The 22,828-nt window shown below is 43.0% G+C and overlaps 1 long non-coding RNA gene across 1 annotated transcript; it reads right to left on the bottom strand.

Moving 5' to 3' along the window:
- Positions 1-15,923, bottom strand: LOC143616517 (uncharacterized). The gene is made up of 3 exons (XR_013150673.1): positions 15,775-15,923; positions 14,748-14,868; positions 1-471 (listed from the first exon to the last, which is right to left on the bottom strand). It is a non-coding gene; the product is annotated as an uncharacterized LOC143616517 (long non-coding RNA).
- Positions 15,924-22,828: the final 6,905 nt, after the last annotated feature.

Raw genomic sequence — 22,828 nt, 5'->3', positions numbered from 1 at the left:
TGTTACATTCCCATTAACTAACCTGGAATATAATATATAAAGGCCAAAACCATAAACACAAAATGTGCAGTAGTTTCCTCTTAAAAGGTAGAAAACGTAATCATCCTCTTAATAAAACAAAAAATTCTAACTTTAAATTTGGCTCGATACTGCTTGAAGAATGCTTGGAAATTGGTTTCTTTAGTTTTGCTCGGTCCGATTTTGAGACGATCGGCTCTGTTCGATTTGTAAACGAGCAAGCCCTCACTCAGTAACGCAACATATTTAGCTTGCAGTCGGAGTGTTTCCGGCTTGCTTTTTTATACTCGTGTTTCACGTAACTTCTACCTTCATAAAACATGCTCGGATCTTCCTCGGGCTTTAAAGCACCATAGTGACCAGTCTCATGATCTTGTTATGTTATCTTTTCTTGTGTTATACAAGGCAAACGGGTTGGATTCTGTATGAATGCCAAATTAGTGGCTTCGGTTTCTATCACTTAATGTGATTAGGCCTGTGAAAAAACCGTGAGTTATGTAAATCTTTCGGCATGAAATTTTTTCATGTTCTTTTATTTAATAAACGAATGAACATGAACAAAACTTCTTGTTCATTTACTTGAATGGTCCTAAAAAATTTAAACTGAGTATATAAAAGGGCTTTAACGAACATAACTAATTAAACAAATGAGCAAAAAACGAACTTAAATGAACAAACGTTCACGAACACATATGAACAAATGGACTTGTACTTGATGACCATGACTCATAGTCATCAGGTCAACCGTATTTATACATGCCAACTCGAACTTAACTTGCTTTTAAATCAGGTCTACCCAAATCTGACCTATTTTGACATTTTGTAAAGTGGCCATGTTAGCCAAACCAAAACTTGTCTTTCGTGTTACAGACTGAACACGGCCAAAAATTACGAGATTCAAACACAAGGGGCAAAATTTGGTAGTATGAGATAAATTATACTGTTAGTTTTGGTCATTTGAGAAAGCATGTTTTTTAGCCACGTTGACCTTTAGAGTATGTTTGACATTTTGATTAACTTTGACTTCGTGACCAACATTGACTTTTTTTTTTGGTAAAAGTCGACATTTTTGACCTTTTAGCCAAGTTGCACAATATAATGGATGCATGTAAATATAGGTATATATACATTACTATAATAATGTTAGATGAAACTTGGGCCCGTTTATTGAAGTATATATTTCTGACCGACTCTTTTACTAAAAAGGGTATCATCGACTTTTTACTAAAAATAGTAAACGTGAAATCAAAAATTTGCAACTCAATCATAGACTTGTTTACTGAAAACAGTAAATATGAAATCAAAAAATTGCAAGTTAGTTCATTTACAGTACGAGTGAAACATCTTCCAAAAGTCAAACGATTTAAAAATCATTAAGGTAACAAGTGAGGGTAGTTTTGGTATTATTAAAGAAATTTGCAATTGCTAATGAAGTTAAATAAAATTCCCATTAATTAGCAACATGATTATTTTCAAATTTTGATCTTGTAAGTCAAGAAACAGTAGTTTTGGTGTGTTTGCTAAAATCAGGAGTTTTGACCCTTTGCCAAAATGACAGTTTTGTCCCGTTAATTAAAATCGACAATTTCTGCGCGTTTGCTAAAATGATAGCTATGACCCATTTATTTAAAATTTGATGTGTATATTTATATTGTTTTGATTGTTTATCAAACCAATAACAGAGTTCAAAGTAGCTAAGTATGACAGATAACATTAGAAAGTGCCACATGTCGAGACTCAGGTCATCATCAGTAGAGTACAAAAACAATATGGTCTATATAACCTGAAAACCGTCAGTCTATAAACGCATACCTGGTACAAAGTCAAAAAAGTCTTCTAGCCTCTACATGCTCAAAACTCAAATTACTATAAAATTGTGAAAAAAATGCTAGAAATAGAGGAGCAGTTATATGACTCATATCATATATGTTATAATACATCAAGGTAGTAAGAAAATGTATGTAATATGAAAAATGTAATTTCAATACATTTATGTGAAAACAGGCTCATTATGGTTAATAATTTACTAATAAACATGTCAAACATGGTTCGACTTAAAAATATTTTAGGTAAGCAGGTTGAATTCCAAAGTCACTGAAGAGGTAGGTCCCAGCAGAGACCAGTTGGTCCCGCAAGACTCACCTTGAATAGGGACGTCTGCGCAAAGGCCATCTGCTCCCGCAGGACCCACCATGCTCATAGAATCTTACGCGCAGTACGCAAGCTGTATACGCAGGGAAAGCCTCCCAGTGGTGAAGTACCCCGCCTGTTCCCGCAGTTACGGATACAAGCCATCAGGGAAGGCTACCAGCAGACAGCAGGGCTACACGCACAAGGCAATAGCTACTTCAGTAGTCACATGAAGGAATGAGCAAGGCGGGAACAATCCCGCCAAAATGAGCCAGTCCGTATGATTCTGAAAGATCTTTTGTACTATACCTACCAAGGTATGGATAGGACAGACGATCTGACCAGAACAACCCATGAGCCAATCACAGGGTGACAGCTCACCGACAACAGTACGAGGAGGAGCACCCTCTAGTACTGTTTGTCACTATTAGCCGCTGCCTACTCACCAACTCTTACTGACGGGCGTGCGTAGCCTACAGTTGGTAGAATAGTGTTACTGTTGGCCGTAACCTATTCATCAACCAGCATGGCCTGCGTATATTCCACAGTAGGTGGGACGTGCATAACCTACAGTTGGTGGAATAGTGCAGCCGACTTTGTTACTATTGGCCGTAACTTATCCACCAACCAGTATGGCCTGTGCATAATCCACTGTTGGTAGAACAGGAATACTATTCAGCCGGCTGTACCTGCTTGGAAACCTACCTTCGGCTATAAATACTCCAACATCTTGGAATGGTAAGATCATCTGTTATCCAGTTATCTAGCAATCTCTTAATATACACATATTCAGAGCAATCTAGTCTGATTCTCACGCCGGAGGGTGGTCACAAGGAGGAACCCCCCCCCTTCTCAGTGACGAGCTTACGGTGTTTGTTTTGCAGGTCTCCTGAAGAACAGCCTTCTCAGCTAGACCTCATCCGTGGGAAACATTACTTAACCCCCAGATTATCTATAATCTGTCCAGGGTTCACTTAGTGTTTCTTCATTGGCGCCATCCGTGCATAAAAGCTAGAACTAATTTAGTTTTTTCGAATTTTCTGAAGAAATGGTTAACGTTACTCCGGTCCAAAGGCCAGTAACCGACCAAGAAACCCCGGTAACAACCCCAGCAACTGGGGGGAACACCGGCGGTTATGCAATCCTTACGAACACTACCCCGACTACCCAAGCCGGGGCAAGTGGAGTAAATATTCCACTGGGGTTCACCAATACCCAGCTGGAAAAACGAACGAGGGTCCCTCGCCAAACACTAGATCAAGTGAAGGCGTGGGCCGAAGAACGTCAGAAGGAGTTCCAAGCTGAGTTGGACGAACGCTTGCGTTCAGTTCAACAGGCTGACGAATTCGGCAGTACTCGCCAACACCTCATTATGAACAGCGAGGGCGAGTACTCAGACGAGAGGGAGGAGTCCGATACCGACGCAAACCCTCGCCATAAGGCGAAAGGGAAGCGTAAGGAAACGGACTCCCAGCAAAAAAGGAATTTTGGGGAAGCCTTTAAACCAACAAATGCGGAGAGAAACCCGCGTGACTTCTCCAAAACCTTTAGACCAACTGCTACGAATGCAGGAAAGTCAAAATTTGCGAGGGACATTGCGGAAGCAATCGCCCCAAGAAGTGCCAAACAAATGTCCAACATTGGCACTTATGATGGTCTATCCGACCCAGACGACCATTTGAACAGGTTCATTGCGGGGGCTACCGTCAGTAACTGGACGGAACCCACGTGGTGTTACATGTTCCAGATGACTCTGGTCGGAGCAGCCAGGGCATGGTTCGATCGTTTACCGGTCCACCACATATATGACTGGGCGGACTTTCAGAACAAGTTCAGCCAGCACTTTAGCCAACAGAGGAAGTACACTGAAGAGCAGTGGACGATCCTCAACTGCGTGAGAGAGGAGGATGAATCTTTACTAGACTTCATCACCCGCTTCAACTCCAAAAAGCTAAGTCTCGGCAACATAAGTGAGGATCTGGTTCGCGCCGCCTTCATCCAAGGCGCCGAATACCCAGAACTTATCCGCACATTGACGGGTAAGGATGGCATGCCATCAACTTGGGATGCCATCATGACGGCGGCAAAGCGCTTTGCCGAGACGGAAAAGCAACTGGGAAGGGATCTTCCCCAGAGTACACACCTCTACAAGCAGAGGACAAGGGAGAACAACGTTAGGACCGCCCGGCAGAACAAAAAGAGGCGGCTAGGTATTTGGCAGTCAAGGGTAAACTTTGACACCTCATCCAGCTCTCGCCCTCTTGTTGGCGGAAGGGACAACACACACCCTTCAAACCGAAAAAACCGGTGGACGCCACTCACCAAGAGCGTCACGGAGATATTTGCCACGGAAAAATTGCCATGGCCAAAAGCCCCATTGATCCGGCAGAAACCTAATGCGGATCAAAGCAAGTCCTGTGATTTCCACGGGACAAAGGGTCATGGTACTGAAGAGTGCACATCCCTGAAGGATATCGTGGAGACATTTGTCAAGGATGGAAGACTTGCACATCTCGTGGCATCAATCAGGAAGGGAGGAAGAAATGACAACCGGTACAGAGGTAACGGACGAAAGCCCGTCGACATCAGCATCAACATGGTTCATGGCAAGGTCGGAGGAAGAAAAAGACGAACGACAGAACCATGCGCGTGGAAGGAAGCTGAGGTGCGCTTCCCGCGAGTGCCAGGAGGCCCCAGCAAAGAAGGCCCCATCGTCATCAAAAGCCAGCTGGGGCATTACATCACTTCCCGCACTCTTGTTGACAACGGCGCTTCGTCGACGGTGATGTACAGGCAGTTCTTTGACAAGCTGGATGATGAAGACAAAGAACGCTTGGAAACGGTCTACGCTTCAATGGAAGGGTTTGATGGCAGCACAGAAACCCCCCTGGGTATCCTATCTTTCCCCGTTACTCTTACCGATGGGAATCATTCACGCACAGAAGACGTGGATTTTGTCGTGATGAGAAAGCCACACCACACGTACGACATCCTATTCGGAAGAGACGGGATGGCAAGATTCAACGCCGTGGTATCTTCAGTCCACGGCATGATGGGATGGCCAACAGCTGAGGTGTGTAGCGATGATCACTGGCATTCCCCAGGTATGCATCGCATTTGTCTCATCTAAACCCAAACCAAAAATGGCCAAACCAACCATCACCGAACCGGAAAAATGGGCCTTCAATGGCAAATACCCCGACCAGGCCGTTACCATTGGACCAACAATCGTTGATCCCACCCGCACCTTACTCAAACACCTACTGCAGAAAAACGCTGACATCTTTGCGTGGACACCAGCTGACATGACTGGTGTACCCCGAAGTAAGGCGGAGCATAAGCTCAAGTGCGATCCGGCTGTTACGCCAGTCGTACAAAAGCGCAGAGTAATGGGGTCTGAACAAACTAACGCGTGTAGAACCCAAGTCAAGGAACTCCTTGACGCAGGCATCATACGCGTTAGTAGATATCAAACATGGGTTGCAAATCCCGTAATGGTACCGAAGAATGACAAACAATGGCGCATGTGCATAGATTTCAAAGATTTGAACAAAGCATGCCCCAAAGATTGTTATCCGTTACAAGAAATTGATCTTAAGGTGGATTCGTTGGCACCATTTCGCCTTAAATGCTTCTTGGATGCGTATAAGGGGTACCATCAAATCCACATGGCCGTAGATGACCAGGACAAAACCGCGTTTCGGACGCCCGATGGTACATTTTGTTATAAAATGATGCCCTTCGGACTTAAGAATGCAGGGTCCACGTACCAACGCCTGATGGACAAAGAGTTTCATGCCCAAATCGGGAGAAACTTGGAAGTCTATATGGATGATTTGGTCATCAAAAGCCCCGAGCCAGAAGCGATGTTGAAAGACATTGAAGAAACTTTCAACACGCTCAGAAAGATAAACATGAAGCTCAACCCGAGCAAGTGTTCATTTGGGATGGAAGAAGGGAAGTTCTTGGGAGTCATTGTTACTAAAGATGGCTTCAGAGCGAACCCTGAAAAGGTCGAAGCCATTGTTAAAATGGAATCACCTACCACCATCAAACAGGCTCAGACACTGAATGGACGACTAGTTGCACTTAATCGCTTTTTGGCAAACCATGCAGATAAGTCGTTTCCTTTCGTGTCAACATTAAGAAACTGCTTAAAGAAAACGCACTTCCGCTGGACACCAGAAGCGGAAGCAGCTTTTCAGGAGATTCGGTCACGCCTGATCGAACTCCCAACACTTACAGCACCACAAGCGGGAGAGGAGTTAATCCTATACCTTTCCGCAACAGATAGAGCAACCGGGGCAGTACTACTAACAGAACGAAAAGGCATCCAGATGCCAATCTATTATGTTAGCCGTGTACTAACAGACGTAGAAACCCGGTACTCTACCCTCGAAAAATTAGTCTTAGCACTTATACACGCTTCACGCAGGTTAAGACGATATTTCCAGGGCCACCCAATCACCATTCTCACCAACTTCAAACTCTCAAACGTTCTAGGCAAACCCGAATTATCGGGACGTCTAGCCAAATGGGCAATTGAATTGGGAGAATATGCAATTAAGTACAAGCCAAGACCAGCCATAAAAGGCCAGGTCCTGGCCGATTTTATTGCAGAAGTCCCCGCTACGCGGGAGAAAGAGTGCCAGGAGGAGGCTCAACCCTCCCCAGCACAGGACATCAACGATATCTGGCGACTCTACACTGATGGAGCAGCCAACAACGAGGGTTCAGGCGCAGGGTTAAAATTAACCAACCCAGCGGGCCAAGAATATACTTACGCTATTCGGTTGGATTTCCCAAGTACGAATAACGAAGCCGAATACGAAGCATTCTTGGCCGGATTGAGAATTGCGCGTAAAATGGGAGTGAAAAACTTGGAAGCCCACGTGGATTCCATGCTGGTGGCCAACCAAATAAATGGGACGTACACGGCTGTGAACGACACAATGGCCCTGTACCTCGCCCAGGCAAAAACCCTTATGCGTGATTTTAATAATTGTAAAGTCATACACGTTAAGCGCAGCGAAAACAAATCTGCGGATGCGTTAAGCAAGCTTGCATCACTAGCCTTCACCCACTTGGGAAAGGACATCCGCATTGAACTCCTCGAAGCACCATCAGTCCCGCACAAGGAAATTTGTGTCATCCAAACCGGTACAGAAACGTGGATGACACCAATAATAAATTACCTTGCAGCAGGAACACTACCAGAATCAAAAACACAGGCAAGAAAACTACGCTGTAAAGCACTGAATTATCAACTCATCAATGAAAACCTTTACAGACGTAACTTTCTTGGCCCACTTTTAAGATGCGTGGACAACCAAGATGCTGACTACCTCTTAAGGGAAGTACACGAGGGCATCTGTGGAGTTCACGCAGGTCCCCGCGCTGTTGTGGCTAAGCTGAACAATGCGGGATACTTTTGGCCGGGGATGCATATGGATGCACTGGCATACACTAGAAAATGCAGGTCTTGCCAGCTTTACGCACCCAACACGCATCGCCCGAAGAACGAACTTGTTCCAGTCACTTCTTCGTGGCCATTTCAGAAGTGGGCCATCGATGTGACAGGCCCATTTCCCACAGCAGCAGGAAATGTTCAGTTCCTGGTGGTAGCCATCGATTACTTCACCAAGTGGATAGAAGCAAAACCTTTAGCCCAAACAACCGCAAAACATATTAAAAAATTTATTTGGGAATTTATTATCTGTCGTTTTGGACTTCCACAGAATCTGGTGAGCGATAACGGCACCAACTTTGCTGACAAGAAGCTACAGCAGTGGCTGAAAGAACTTCAAATCACCCACACCTTTACCTCAGTGGCACACCCGCAAGGTAATGGTGAGGTGGAAAGAGCAAACAAGAGCATCGTCGATGGCATAAAGAAAAGACTCTTGAAACACAGATCCGGCTGGGTGGACGAGCTCCCGCACGTCCTTTGGGCAAACAGAACGCTGAAAAAGGCCAGTACGGGGGAAACCCCGTTCAGTCTCACTTATGGCACTGAAGCCATGGTCCCAGTCGAAATTGGTTTACCCTCACCAAGGATCTTGATCCAGCCAGAAGACAATGATGCGGAAAGACGGTTAGACCTTATGCTAACCGAGGAACGCAGAGACTTGGCCGCAGTGCGTGAAGAAAATTACAAACGACAAATGCAAAAGTACTACAACACGCGGGTAAAACTCTGCAACTTCAATGAAGGAGACTACATACTGCGTAACAACGAGGCTTCAAACCAAGAGCGCCCAGGAAAGTTGGCCCCGGTCTGGGAAGGGCCATACATTATCAAAGAAGTCCTGGGAAAAGGCGCATACCGGCTTGAAAGGCTCGATGGCACTCCTATCCCAAGAACATGGAATGGAGCTCAATTACGCAAATGTTATATGTAGATCAATTCCAAACTTGTAAAGAAAAGGCCTAGAGCCACTTCTAATGGAAATGATTCTCCTTACACAATGTGTTGATAGCCTTACCTTTAACTTACGAACTTCCCATGTGCCGGTATTCACCGCACCAATGCGTGAAGAAGTAAGTAGTTGCGTGTGGAAGGCGGCAAAACCCGCATAAACACAACGCTAAAAATGTTAAAAAGTTCTAAGGAAAACCTACACGCAGGTCAGATGTAAGTAAAGTTTAGCCATCCTTGTAAGTGCAAGTGACGGTCTTACCCGCACAATCACAAACAAGGAAGCAAAACTTCAACCTATCATCTACCACGTTCAAAGGTTAACTTATTCTGAACACTTAGAAAATTTCAAGGAAAAGATGAGGAAAACTTCCACGCAGGATAAATGTAAGTTTAGTCATCCTACTAAGTGCAAGAGACGGTCCTACCCGCACAATCATGAAAGAGGAAGCAAAAATAAACTTATAATTTACCACGTCAAAAAGTTAACTTATCTAAGTACTAAAGAAATTGCTAAGTGTAAACATGCGTAAAATAAACAAAGAAAAGGACAAACACATTCTTTATTTCAACTTGAATATTACAAACATTGCTGGGTATATACCCGCATACAAAAGAAGTACAAGAGCAAAATATCTACGCTAGTGGTGGAAAGGAATCTTTTTGATCATGCTTCAGGACCACTCCCACTTGGACCCGCACCATCAGCAGAGTGTGACGGTTCAAGGAAAGCTCTAAGGACAGCAAGCCCATCATCAGCAGCAGCAATTTCATTCACCTTCTCCACCACTGGATGCGGGAAGGCAGCATACTGGTTCACTGCTTGGTCATAAATAGTTTCGGTGTCCGCATTATACAAAGGGAAGTTGGAAGGCGGGACGCCTTTCTCAGCAAACCCTAGACCAAGCAGGAAGCCGGTCCGTTCCCCATCCTCATGAGAAGCGTTGAGGGCTGCGCTCATAGCATCGTCGTAAGATGTCTCTGAAAAGACCCGATGCACAACCTACAAAAAATGTACAAGTATAAGAACTTCTATTCTGCAAAGGAAAGCGTGACGACATAAAGCTAAAATACCTGAGGCAACGCTTCTCGAAGAAGCCATTCCTTGGCAACCAGAGCTTGGGTGCAGGCGCGTTCAGCTTCGTTCTTATTAAGATTTGCGAGAATCACATCCTTTGCAGCGGCCTCTTCAACGCCCTTAAGCTTCCGCTCGGTGTGCGCAAGCACACCCCTCTGGTCCAGGATCTCTTGAAGCTTCTTCGCATCCTCCATAGCCAAGGCATCATGAGCCTGTTGAAGAGCCTCTAACTTAGCTTTAAGTTCTTCATTCTCCAGGCGGAGAGGCTCAGCAACAGCTTCAGCCTTGGTGGCCCTCTCGGTCGCGTTCCTCGCAGTCTCCTTAGCTAGCCGAAGCTGTTCGTTAACAGCTTGGGCAGCCTTGGAGCGGGCCTCGAGTCGCGCTTGAACCTCAACCTCGAGGGCCTTGAAGGCCTTCTCCTTCTCCGCAGATACTGCGGTTAGTTTTTGGTTCTCCTCCCGGAGAGCACGCGCCTGAGATACTTCTTTAACGCGAGCTGCTTTCAACTTGTCGTTTTCACGACAAAGCAGCTCGACGCGTGGCTGCATCCGGGCCAGGAGAACCCGAAGCTCGTTGGTTAGCCTACCCTCCTGGTAGCTAACCATGGCTTCCCCCAACGCACCATGGGGAGCAGCGTGGCGAGCCCAGTCCACGCACTCCACAGGTGTGCGAAGGGTTGTTCCTCGGCGAATGTTCCATCTTGGAACATACACTTCATTGGAATCCGACACTGCAAAAGAAACAAAGCAGTTAGGAAAAGATGATAAAAATTGCATAAAGGCCAAAAGAACCCTACGCACCTGTAGGGTCGATCACAGGCCGATAGCCACCGAACCCATCACCTGAACCTAAGGGAAATCCATCCAAAAGGTCAGGCAGATGGGAAGGTAACAAAGATCGGCGAGAAGCCCCGCGCGTACCTGAAGGTCCAGCCGTCGAGGCCGATGGCGGAGGCGGCATGGTTTCCGCCGCAGTCGATGGCGGAGGCATGGTGTCCGCCGCGGACGCCGCCGAGGAGTCAGCAGCAACAGTAACCGCCGGCTCGGTGAAGGATGCTGTAAAAATCGCACTCACCGCCGGCGGCGACGTCATCTCGGCTGGAACAGTTGGCTCAAAGGATTGAGCAACTGGACCAGCGGAAGCAGGCGCAGGTGCCTGGGTCGACGCCTCAGGTAGGCTGACCGAGCCTGCCGTCATTGGCGGAGAGGTACTCCCCTGCGCTCCACCCTAGAATGCGCCAACATCCACACCTGCGTAAAGAAGAAAAGTGTTAAAAAAGACGAAGATCAAACTACGAAGATAAAAGCTAAGAGAGTTGTACTTACAGGTTTTCTTGAGCTTGAACGTACGGACGGGCGGGGACGAACCCGATGGAGCCGGTCTCTTGATGCCGGTCACCGTCGTCGTCATTGGTTCTCCAGAGGTAACAGTCGTAGCCTCCGGAACAGTGGTCTTCTCACCACCCGGGCTTCCCCGCCGCCTCTTCACTATCTGACTCAGTGTCAGATAGGAGCACTGGATCGGCTGTGGAGGCCGCCTTCTCCTTCCCTTTCCCGCCGGCAGCCCGCTTCTTCCGCACTAACGGAGGACCATCTGCGGATTCCTCAGAAGAAGACAGGGTGTAAGGAATTCCAGCAGCGGGTACAGCACTGAGGGGTGGAGGAGAGAATAACGCCTTACCTGGCCGCCGGTGGCTCAGGATCTCGTGGCCCAGCGGATAGACCTTCACAAACTGATCCGCTGTTTGCTTCAGGATGGGCAACTCGTTCTCGTCAAGATCACGAGTACCCATCCGCACAGGATCGTCAGCTTCCCGCGGGTACAGGAGCGACTCCAAATTGTTCCCCTCTGAAAGAAAAGAAACAGTTAGAAGACAAACTCATATCAGCAAGAAAGACAAGACATACCATAAGGAGTAGAGTTCAAACCGTATTCGAGAAGGATGGGAACCTGAGACGCCTCCTTCCATACCCGGCTCATCCCCAGCATCACCATCCCGGACTCCGCAAACCGGTAAACCGGAGATTGGACCCGGGATATCTTGGCAAACCATTCCGCCTCCTGGTAGTTGGTGGCGTGGTGGCTCGGAATTGCTTGGCCATTTTTAAACTTCATGGCAATGGGGATGACGCGGGCAGAAATGTAGAAGAACTCCCGCTTCCACGATCGGAGACTGCGCTCGGTCGCGCATATCTTCAAACCCTTGATCCGGGTTGTCAGGGTGTACCACCCCTGGATGCACCTCCAAGTATAGAAGGTCATCAGGCGGGCCACATAGGGCTCAATGCCCAGAATCCGGCACACCCACTCGAAATGGCGAATCTTGGCGATCGCCATGGGGTGCAACTCGGTCAGATGAACACCGTGCCTCTCAATGACACGGTAAACAAACTTTGTCAATGGGAACCTAAGATTCCCATAGACAAAGAATGCTGCATAAACCCCGATCTTGCCTCTGGGGGCATCGTACACGGTCTGATGGGGTTCAGGAAACTCAGGCTCGAAAGGATCGAGCATGAACTTCCTAACAACATACCGGTACTGATCGCCGGGCAGAGCACACTGGCACTCACCAGCAGTACTCCTGTCATCGGTGGTAGACTCGAGATCATGTGAAGACATCTTGCAGAAAGAAAGCGATTTCGGGAAAATGCTTGCCTGAAAAGGGGAGTATTTGCCGGAAATCGCTAAGAAGAAGAAGAGAAGGGTGAAGGTGTGAATTAAAAAGGACCCTCTCCCCCTTTATATACTAATCGCAATTAATGCGGTGAATTTAATGCGGAGGAGAGAGAAATCAAGGGTGCAATGAGACTATGACGCGTGGCAAAAAGCAAGCTGGCAACAGCTGTAAAAAGTACGCGTGCCAGAAATTTCGCGGCCACGCGCCCGAAAAATCGCGCCCACGCGCCTGAAAAAGCGTCTGGAATGACCATGTACTGTCACGTCACCATAACTTCCTGCACGTCCTGACACAGTCAGAAGAAACTGTCGCACGACGTTTCAGATGTTTGGACTGTTCTTATCCTCACCAACCTTTCGAATTTCAAAATTCAAAATTCAAAAAGATTCAAAAATAAGCGGGAAAATAACCCTTACCTTGGCAACCAAGTAACCATAAGACGGATGCGGGTACAGTGTTGAGGCAAAACCCTTCACATACCTAACACCCGCAGGGAATTGAAGCCAAGAATACCCCGGCAACAAAGTAACTATAAGGCGGGTGCGGGTACAGTGTTAAGGCAAAACCCTTCACATACCTAGCACCCGCAGGGAATTGACGCCAAGGGTACCTTGAAAGTAAAGTAACCGTAAGACGAGCGCGGGTACAGTGTTAAGGCAAAACCCTTCACATACCTAGCGCTCCGCAGGGAATTGAAACCAAGAAGGATCTTCTGGGCAATGCTTGCGGAAACGGAAATAACATCCCCGCATAGCGGGAACGTCGAGAACTACATTGTTTGAGGCTCCAGGATGGAATTGGTGGTTTAAACATAATTGATCACTATGTCCAAAACCACTAAAACCTCAAGGAGAATCCACACAAGTGAGACTCAACGCTCCTGACTTGCGAGAAGGTTACATACCTACCCGCATCATACCCAAAAATCAAGCAAAAAAATCGGGAATTTTTGCAAGTGACATTAGGAAACCCGCGGGAAGAATCCCCACGGAGAACCTTAAAACTAAAAACCCTTTTCAAAACCCCTCAAAAGTCCAAAAGTTCACCTCACTTTATTAAACATTCATGAGAAGAACATTGGACTGGGGGGACTTGAAGAGGTAGGTCCCAGCAGAGACCAGTTGGTCCCGCAAGACTCACCTTGAATAGGGACGTCTGCGCAAAGGCCATCTGCTCCCGCAGGACCCACCATGCTCATAGAATCTTACGCGCAGTACGCAAGCTGTATACGCAGGGAAAGCCTCCCAGTGGTGAAGTACCCCGCCTGTTCCCGCAGTTACGGATACAAGCCATCAGGGAAGGCTACCCGCAGACAGCAGGGCTACACGCACAAGGCAATAGCTACTTCAGTAGTCACATGAAGGAATGAGCAAGGCGGGAACAATCCCGCCAAAATGAGCCAGTCCGTATGATTCTGAAAGATCTTTTGTACTATACCTACCAAGGTATGGATAGGACAGACGATTTGACCAGAACAACCCATGAGCCAATCACAGGGTGACAGCTCACCGACAACAGTACGAGGAGGAGCACCCTCTAGTACTGTTTGTCACTATTAGCCGCTGCCTACTCACCAACTCTTACTGACGGGCGTGCGTAGCCTACAGTTGGTAGAATAGTGTTACTGTTGGCCGTAACCTATTCATCAACCAGCATGGCCTGCGTATATTCCACAGTAGGTGGGACGTGCATAACCTACAGTTGGTGGAATAGTGCAGCCGACTTTGTTACTATTGGCCGTAACTTATCCACCAACCAGTATGGCCTGTGCATAATCCACTGTTGGTAGAACAGGAATACTATTCAGCCGGCTGTACCTGCTTGGAAACCTACCTTCGGCTATAAATACTCCAACATCTTGGAATGGTAAGATCATCTGTTATCCAGTTATCTAGCAATCTCTTAATATACACATATTCAGAGCAATCTAGTCTGATTCTCACGCCGGAGGGTGGTCACAAGGAGGAACCCCCCCTTCTCAGTGACGAGCTTACGGTGTTTGTTTTGCAGGTCTCCTGAAGAACAGCCTTCTCAGCTAGACCTCATCCGTGGGAAACATTACTTAACCCCCAGATTATCTATAATCTGTCCAGGGTTCACTTAGTGTTTCTTCAGTCACCCAAAGTATGCTCAAGTGTAAGCATACTTCCAAGGTACTTTGATAAGAAAACTTGCATCAGTTTATTAATAATATATTGGTAATTATAATTAATACATTAACTAATAGCCGACCTGATTACTCGAACCATATAACTGGGAAATTTTAACTTTCATTTGGTAATATTCTTACGTGAAGATAAACATTATAAAAATTAACATAAATTTGTATGATTATGTTACATGTTCGCAATTTAGCATAATAGTTGCAAGTTTGCAACAATCATATATAAACATTATAGAATTTTAAAATTTGATGTGCTTACCAGAAATGCAATATTAGTCCCACCAATGACATACCCAAAAACGTTGTTGTTTAGAAATGCCACTCACATCAAAAGTTTCATGAGCCAAAATTTCATTTAATTCAGACATTAGCTGCTGTAGCTGCAAATCGATTAAAAAAAAAGGTTAAACAATTTTAAACTAAAGATATTGGCTTAAATAATGTGAAAAAAAATAACAAAAATCTGGTCCAAACAGTTATTAAACAAGATCAAGCATTGCCATTGCCACCATCTTGAGCCTAACATTCTTAAAACTAAACGTAGATCAAAATCTAAAACTCAAATTACATTTAAATTCGGGTATCGTACCATAACTCTTACTGGTAAATATTTTCTCCCCTTAACTTGAACCATATAATCAACTAAACTCAAACACGTCAGTAGCAAATACATATATATTGAGAGGATATTAATACAACATTATATCTAATAAATAACTAAATTTAGGGAATAAATATTCAACCAATTAGCGTTTAAGATATGACCATCAGTTCCAAGTTCCAACAACCCCATGGCTCGAAGCTCCCAAATTCTATCAAAATTGTATAATTTAGTGATAATGTCATAACAATGGTAAATTGGTAATTACAGTAGACAGAATAAGAATGACAACCAACAACCAAAACCTAAGCGGGCAACAATTTTAAGATACACAATTCAAAAAAAAATGATTGAAACCCTAATTGGAATCAAACCAATTCCAAATTAAAAATAAAAAATTAAACAGAAAAGGAATTAAGTGATTATGAGTCATAACCTGTGCAATTATAAGCATCACCACCATTGCTCCTTTTTGGTTTGCGATGATTATGTTCTTCATAGCATCTATATATAAGAATTAAATTGGCGTTAATTAATCGGTTGGGATGCTCAGGCGAAGCGAACTGAAGGGCCTTCAATTGATCTATCCTCTATAATACGAAATACATAAAATAAATTAAAGGCCGATTATTAATGATAATTTATTGCAATTTAAGGTAGGCAAGCATCAATTGTAACATCTGACCTAAATTGAGGAAACTGATAGCACATAATGATTATTGAACGTCTGAACAATGAATGATTATCGGAGCAATAAAGGATGGCCGGTAGGATGAATGGTCATCGGAGAAATAAATATCTGGCATTTTATGTGGATAACGAAAGGTCTCCTATCTCCATTATAATGTAATATATATATATATATATATAATAGTAAGTTTAACATGATAATACTAATAATAATTTTTATGTAATGATTTTTGTACTAATAGTAACCGTAAGTTGTTAAGTATAAAAATAATACCAACACCCTTCTAGGATGAGACTCGGAGCCGGCTGTTCATCTTTTCCCCAATACAAAACAACCAAATACCCATCCAACTCGTTTCAAAGAATATAACCGAAAGATAAAACCGGATTATTGACAATTTAAGTCTAATAATTGATATACGAAAACTAATAGCACTAAAACCCAAATTACTTTACCTATTAGACGTGTATATGCTCGTGGCTCTACACCGGGAAGAACCCGAGCCGAAACTGCCGGAGACGGAAAACCAGAAACCGAGGGAGAGAGAGAGAGAGGGAGAGACGGAGAGAGAGTGAGAGACGAGGAGAGTGAGAGAGAGACGGGGAGAGAGAGGGACATAGATGGAGAGAGGTTGGGGCCACAACGGGAGAGGTGACGGAGCACCGGGGGCCACGGCGGTGCGGCGACGGTGGTTTGGAACAGCGGCAGAAGGTGGCGGGCAGCGGGTGGTACAGCAGCGGTTGCCGGAATAACATTCAGCCCAAAAAATTGGGTCACCGGAAAAAACGGGACTCGTCGGAAAAACGTCCGACGGTCCGTTTGTGGCTGTGGGTGGTGTTTTGAGCTGCGGCTGAGGGTGATGGTGTTACCGAAGAAACCGCGAGAGGAAAAGAGGGTGCATCTGGGCTCGCCGGCCTCCCCGTCGGAATTCTAAGGTCGCCGGAAAACGGCGCCGGAAGAGGAGAGAAATAGATGGGGGCGGCTGTGGTTTAAGTGGGTTAGGGTTAAGGTTGGGTGGTATATATATGTATTACATATTTACAGAAAAGGCTCTTCAAGTTTCAATCCTGGTTAAATACGAGTTTAAAGGTTTCCAAAGTTTATAACGATTTTCCGAAAATCAGTTTGAACCCCTTATGTTTTTCTTAACAACCCTATATTACGACAAAACATCGATTTTATTTAAGATCGAGGTCTATAATAATATTATATAATAATAAAATGAGGTTCTAAAAATGTTGAGTCGGTTTTACAAAATAAAAGTTTACAAAACTAATACAACTCGAGACCCGAATTTGACAAATGTCACACTACTTTTGAAATATCTGGGTGGTCAACCTGTTAAGAGAATTGAAAGTACACGTTAATTTACTTGTTGATTTGTATTGTGATAACTCAGTTGCGGTTTCGATTAGCGCCAATCCTGTCTTTCACGACAGGACAAAGCATTTTGAAATTGATTTGTTTTCTTTGCGAGAAGAAGCTGATTCAGGGGTTTATGAAGGTGATTAAAACTGATACTAGAAACCAGTTGTCTGACACATTTACAAAAGGTTTGTTCCCTGGCTAGCATTGATTTTTTTTTAATTCTTTGGGTTTAAATGTTTTGTTTCAATGAATTGTTTTTTCTTTGTTTTTTTTCTTTTTTTTTTTTGGGGGGGGGGGGGGGGGGGTGGGTTGCTAAAAATACTCCATGTCTTGCAATTCCATTCATTTTATTTATTAATAGGTGTTAATAGTTTTTTACTTACATTTTGTTTGTTATTGTTTCATGAGTTGTATCGGGAGTTTTTTTGGATGCGCTAGGCTTTTTGGATAGCATTTGTTGGATCGGGCTAGTGGTCAAAGTCTAGTCAAGATAATTGAAGGCCCATGTTTCTAAACCCGGTTTGGCTTATTATTAAATCGTGGTTTGTTGCATTGGGATTTATATATATATATATATATATATATATATATATATATATATATATATCACCTTTGTTATTTTGTGCAAGGTTATAATAAGAATATTTTTCCTCACAAGTGTAGGAAGTGTGTTTTCACAATTAGATCTAATAAAACACACCGCACAATAAAAACACCGCAACTAAAATAAAACACACTTCACAATAAATACACTTTTCATATCCACCGTCAAATCAATATATCTAACACACCAGATTACTTCTTACACTTCTTAGACACACTTCATTTCTTATATAACTCCACCATGTTATTTTTTACTATTGAAGATTATTCTTTCTGTTTTTCTTATCATCACCTTTCCTCTATGATTGTTAGATATTATCCCTTAGTTAGGGTTTGATCTTTGTTTTTTTTCGGTAATCTTGAGAGTTTATTAAATCAGATCATCACAAAAATGATATGATCATTGTGTAGTCGGTTTAATCTATGATGTATACTTCATCTTGTAATTGTGATTGTTGAAGATTGGCTCTAATTGAGGTTTCGGTTGATTAATAAAAAAGTGAAGTTTAATTTATGATAAAAGTTTCTATTGATTTTGGGTCCCGTGACTTTCGACTCATCTATATTAAATGCTGAAGATCCGTCACTTATTGTAGTTCTATTGTTTCGTCTATGTCTGTTGTTTTTTGTTTGTTAGTGGACCGTGTTTTTGGCATAGTGACTTGCTGTTAGTTTTTAATATTAAAAAAATACTTCTGTTAATTTAGGGTAAAGTTAAAATATAAAGAACAATAAAAATGAGAAGAGTAAGAAGGAATTTAGTCCATTGATCTTAGATTTGAATGACTGAGATTAATTTAATAAATAAAAATTAATGGAAAGGGCATGAAGTTAATAACACACTTTTGTTGACTTTCTCTTTCCACATGAAAGGCATATGTCAATTATCCCATCATTTTAAAATTTCCATAACTTTTTCATACGACATTATTTTTTTAAAAAAAAATTACCATAATAATAAGTGTTTTTTATCTTTAATATGAGTATCATATTGTTATATAAAAATAAAAAAAAATTAATGGGTTTTTTTAATTGTGTTTTTTTGTTGTTCATTGTGTAATATGTAGTTTCCATTGTGTTTTACGTTTCAAGTCATTGTGTTATACGTATTCACCATTGTATCTTACGTTTTAGGTCATTGTGTTATACGTATTCACCATTGTGTTTTACGTTTCAAGTTATTGTGTAACATGTATTAAGCATTGTGTTTTATGTATTAGATAAAAAGACACAATGGTGTGCGAAAAGACATAATGACGAAAAAAGACACAATGATAAGCGAAAAGACACAATGGTGTGCGGAAAGACACAATGACGAAAAAAGACACAATGGTGTGCGAAAAGACACAATGACGAAAAAAAACACAATGGTGTGCGAAAAGACACAATGACGAAAAAAGACACAATAGTGTGCGAAAAGACACAATAATAAGCGAAAAGACACAATGATAAGCGAAAAAACACAATGGTGTGCGAAAAAACACAATGACGAAAAAAATACACAATGGTGTGCGAAAAGACACAATGATAAGCGAAAAGACACAATGGTGTGCGGAAAGACACAATGACGAAAAAAGACACAATGGTGTGCGAAAAGACACAATGACGAAAAAAACACAATGGTGTGCGAAAAGACACAATGACGAAAAAAGACACAATAGTGTGCGAAAAGACACAATAATAAGCGAAAAGACACAATGATAAGCGAAAAAAACACAATGGTGTGCGAAAAAACACAATGACGAAAAAATACACAATGGTGTGCGAAAAGACACAATGGTGTGCGAAAAGACACAATGGCGTAATTTTTGTTTTGAATTTTATATAACAAAATCATACTCATATTAAAGATAAAAAAACGCTTGTTATTATGATGATTTTTTTAAAAAAATAAATATCATACGAAAAAGTTATAGACAAACTAAAATGATGGGGGTATTAACATGTGCCTTGCATGTGGAGAGGGAAAATGTATACAATTACCTATATACCATTTTCCTTTTGGTCCACATTTGACACATGTCAATTATTTATGGCTTCTCACACTTCTCATTTTTGTGACCCTTTGTAGAATAACGTCACCCGTTAATTTATAATAAAAAAGTACAACACTTTTAGGAAATAAAAAACAAAAAAAAGCTTAAACTAAACATCTCTTTTCCATCCCGTTCCCCGACTTTTAGCAATTGCTTGATTTTGAGCTAAAAACGCGTTCAACGCCGACAAATGAATTTCAAGTTTGCTTCTTTTATTGGTCAAACAATACCCTATGTTATTTGAAAATGCATTGAACACCTATGTTTTTGTCGATTTGCATCATGCGAAATTTGTTAATCTTCATCTTGTTGGTGGTCTTTCCTGGCCATCGTTTCCTTTTTGAAAGATGTGAACCTAGTTATCACTTTGTACCAAATTTGAATTATCGCTAGTTGACGTCGGTTTTTTCCCACATCGTGTTCGTCTTTTGGCTTTTTCAGGAATGGAACTTTATCATCGTTGATGCCCAAGTGGCGGTGGACGTATGGAAAGTGACCTTCGAAGAGGTGGTTTATTTGTTCGAAGCCAATGTCTTGATTCGTTTAGACGATTGGGTCATAAACTCGGCTCCCATTTCCGAAACAGGGACCATTTCATATTTATGATCCTTAGGACTTCCCACGCCTTTAAACGAAGAAACCTTTTTTGAGATATCTTTCTTATATTCGGATAGTGACGTCGTGTTTACATCCTTCTCGTCTTCACTGTTCCTTTGACCCATCAATCTTTTGTTGTACATACCGTTAATTTTATCTTTTGGTGTAAATATTTTCATTTTAATTTAAGTTGATGGACGGAACGGTTGGTGGGGCCAAGTTGGCGAGTGAAGCGATCAAGATTTGTTTTCCAAAGTGAGTTGTGTTTTTGTTTATTTGCATCCCCCTCCCCCCGATATCGAGACCCATGCCTTGGCTAAAACCACCATTTCTTGCTCGTTCCATGGTGTTGTATTCTTCGTCCCGATATTTTTGTTTTCTTTTTATGGAGTCGGATCTGGTGATTCGTTAAATTGCTCATCGGATGGTTCACTTTGTTCATTTATGTCTGAGTCTTCGAACTCTTGACGTTTGTGGTAGTTGGCATCATTTGGGGTTTGAGATTGTTGCGAGTTTTGTGAGCGATTATATGGGTCTTAAGCAAAATATCGACAAATATATCTGAAGATTGGTTCAAGAATGGAGAGGGGTGAGATTGGTATTCGAGATCGTTGTGAGAAGATTTGCTATTGAGAGAACATTTGGTGCAGATACAAGCTATATTGTGGCGGGATGTTTTGGAATTGGGATGACATCCGTATTTAGTTTTGTGGGATTCAAACATTAAGCTCGGGATTACAAGAACTATCGGCTCTCCATTTCTTTGAACCCTTGATTTTGCGAGAATGATCTATAGGTGGAATTGGTTTTGTAAAGGGTTTGTAAAAAAATAAAGAGATTTGATGAAATGTTTGTGAGAAAAGTGTTAAATGGTGTGTTTTCTTACATGCATTGTTGAATAATATATAATCCTTCAACAGTCATAAAGTGATAAAACCATTGGAAACTCACGGGATACTCGGCTTCTACAACCTGTTCGAGGTCTTTTTTGTTTTAGTATCACTAGGTAGTGTTCCTGTAGGTACCATGCGGTCCCAAACCCACTTCGTCCGGTCCACCCTTAGATAAATATGTAGAATTAAATTAGTATTAGATTATATATGAGTTATACGTTCAAATTAAAATATAAAAATAAAAAATTTAGTTCACCAATCCCCACCGGTCATTGAAGAGGTATGTACCCGGCTCAACACCGAGCAAGGCGGGTCAACCCACAAGATATAGACAAGAAGCTTGAAATCAAGACATTATGAAGGCACAAAGCCAAAACCTACGCGCATGGCGCATATCACATATGCTCACGCATATCACATATGTTCATGCATCACATGCTCAGGCATCATATGCCCAGGCACCACACATGCTCAGGCATCATATGCCCAGGCACCACACATGCTCAGGCATCATATGCCCAGGCACACATATGCTCACGCATATCACATATGCGCGTGGCGCATCAGCGCGCGGCGCATATCACATCTGCGCATGAAATATCTGCGCGTGAGAATAAAGAGAAGACCTCGCGCATCCTCAGGATTGGCGCATATCACACATGCACATAATCAACCTCATCCTTATCCAAATCAGGATTAGGGCAACCTTGATTGTGCACGTCAGACAACCTTCCAGAAGGTATCTTTTTAAGGAATAAGAATATGCTGATGTTGACAGCTGCCAAATGAAAGGTGGACAACTCAGCATGACACATGTGCTACCACGTGATTACAACCAATGAGAAAGCACCAGGTGTCCCAGAGGACACGTGGCGCAGAGCAATTGGAGGAGGCCAACAAGGCTGAGCCCAATCAGTGGAAACCCTAGCACTATAAATACAGCATCAACTCCACAAGGAAGCATGATCAGATATCACCTGACAACATACAATCACAGAGTATTCAGCTATTAAGCAATACACTCTAAATTCCTTACTCTCACATATTATTATCTTCTCCCACAAATACTTATTCTCATACCGGAGGGTTACCCCAAAGAGGACCCCTCTGTCCCTTTCTGAGGGGTAAGTTTACGGTGCTGTTCATTTTTGTAGGTGGAAGAACCCAGATCCAAGAGAAACCATCGGTGAAATAGCATAATCACACCCGAGGAAAGTAGATCGTCTACCAGAGAGTCGATCCACGTTTCTTCATTGGCGCCATCCACTGTTACAACGGCAATCAGATCTCATCAGATCTATATATAAGAAAAAAAAAATCACCATGGTTTCTGGCGTTCATAACGTTGATCAAGTTCTGGAGGATATTGAACGTGAGGATGTTAATGAGGGACAACAGTTTCTGAGGGTGCCGCGTGATTCTACGCGCACCACCAGTAACCGTCCCTTCATCACAACTCCTCACGGCCAGACTGAAACTCCTCCAGACGATCTCACGTTACAAAATCTTGCCGGCGCGAAACAAAAAGGACCAATGGGTCCAGAAGATGAA

The sequence above is a fragment of the Bidens hawaiensis genome, unplaced genomic scaffold (genome assembly GCF_021521415.1).
Source record: "Bidens hawaiensis isolate Kalapana, Puna unplaced genomic scaffold, B.hawaiensis_p1.1 tig00047698_1, whole genome shotgun sequence".
Lineage (NCBI taxonomy): Eukaryota > Viridiplantae > Streptophyta > Magnoliopsida > Asterales > Asteraceae > Bidens > Bidens hawaiensis.
This window is presented reverse-complemented; position numbering and strand designations above follow the sequence as displayed.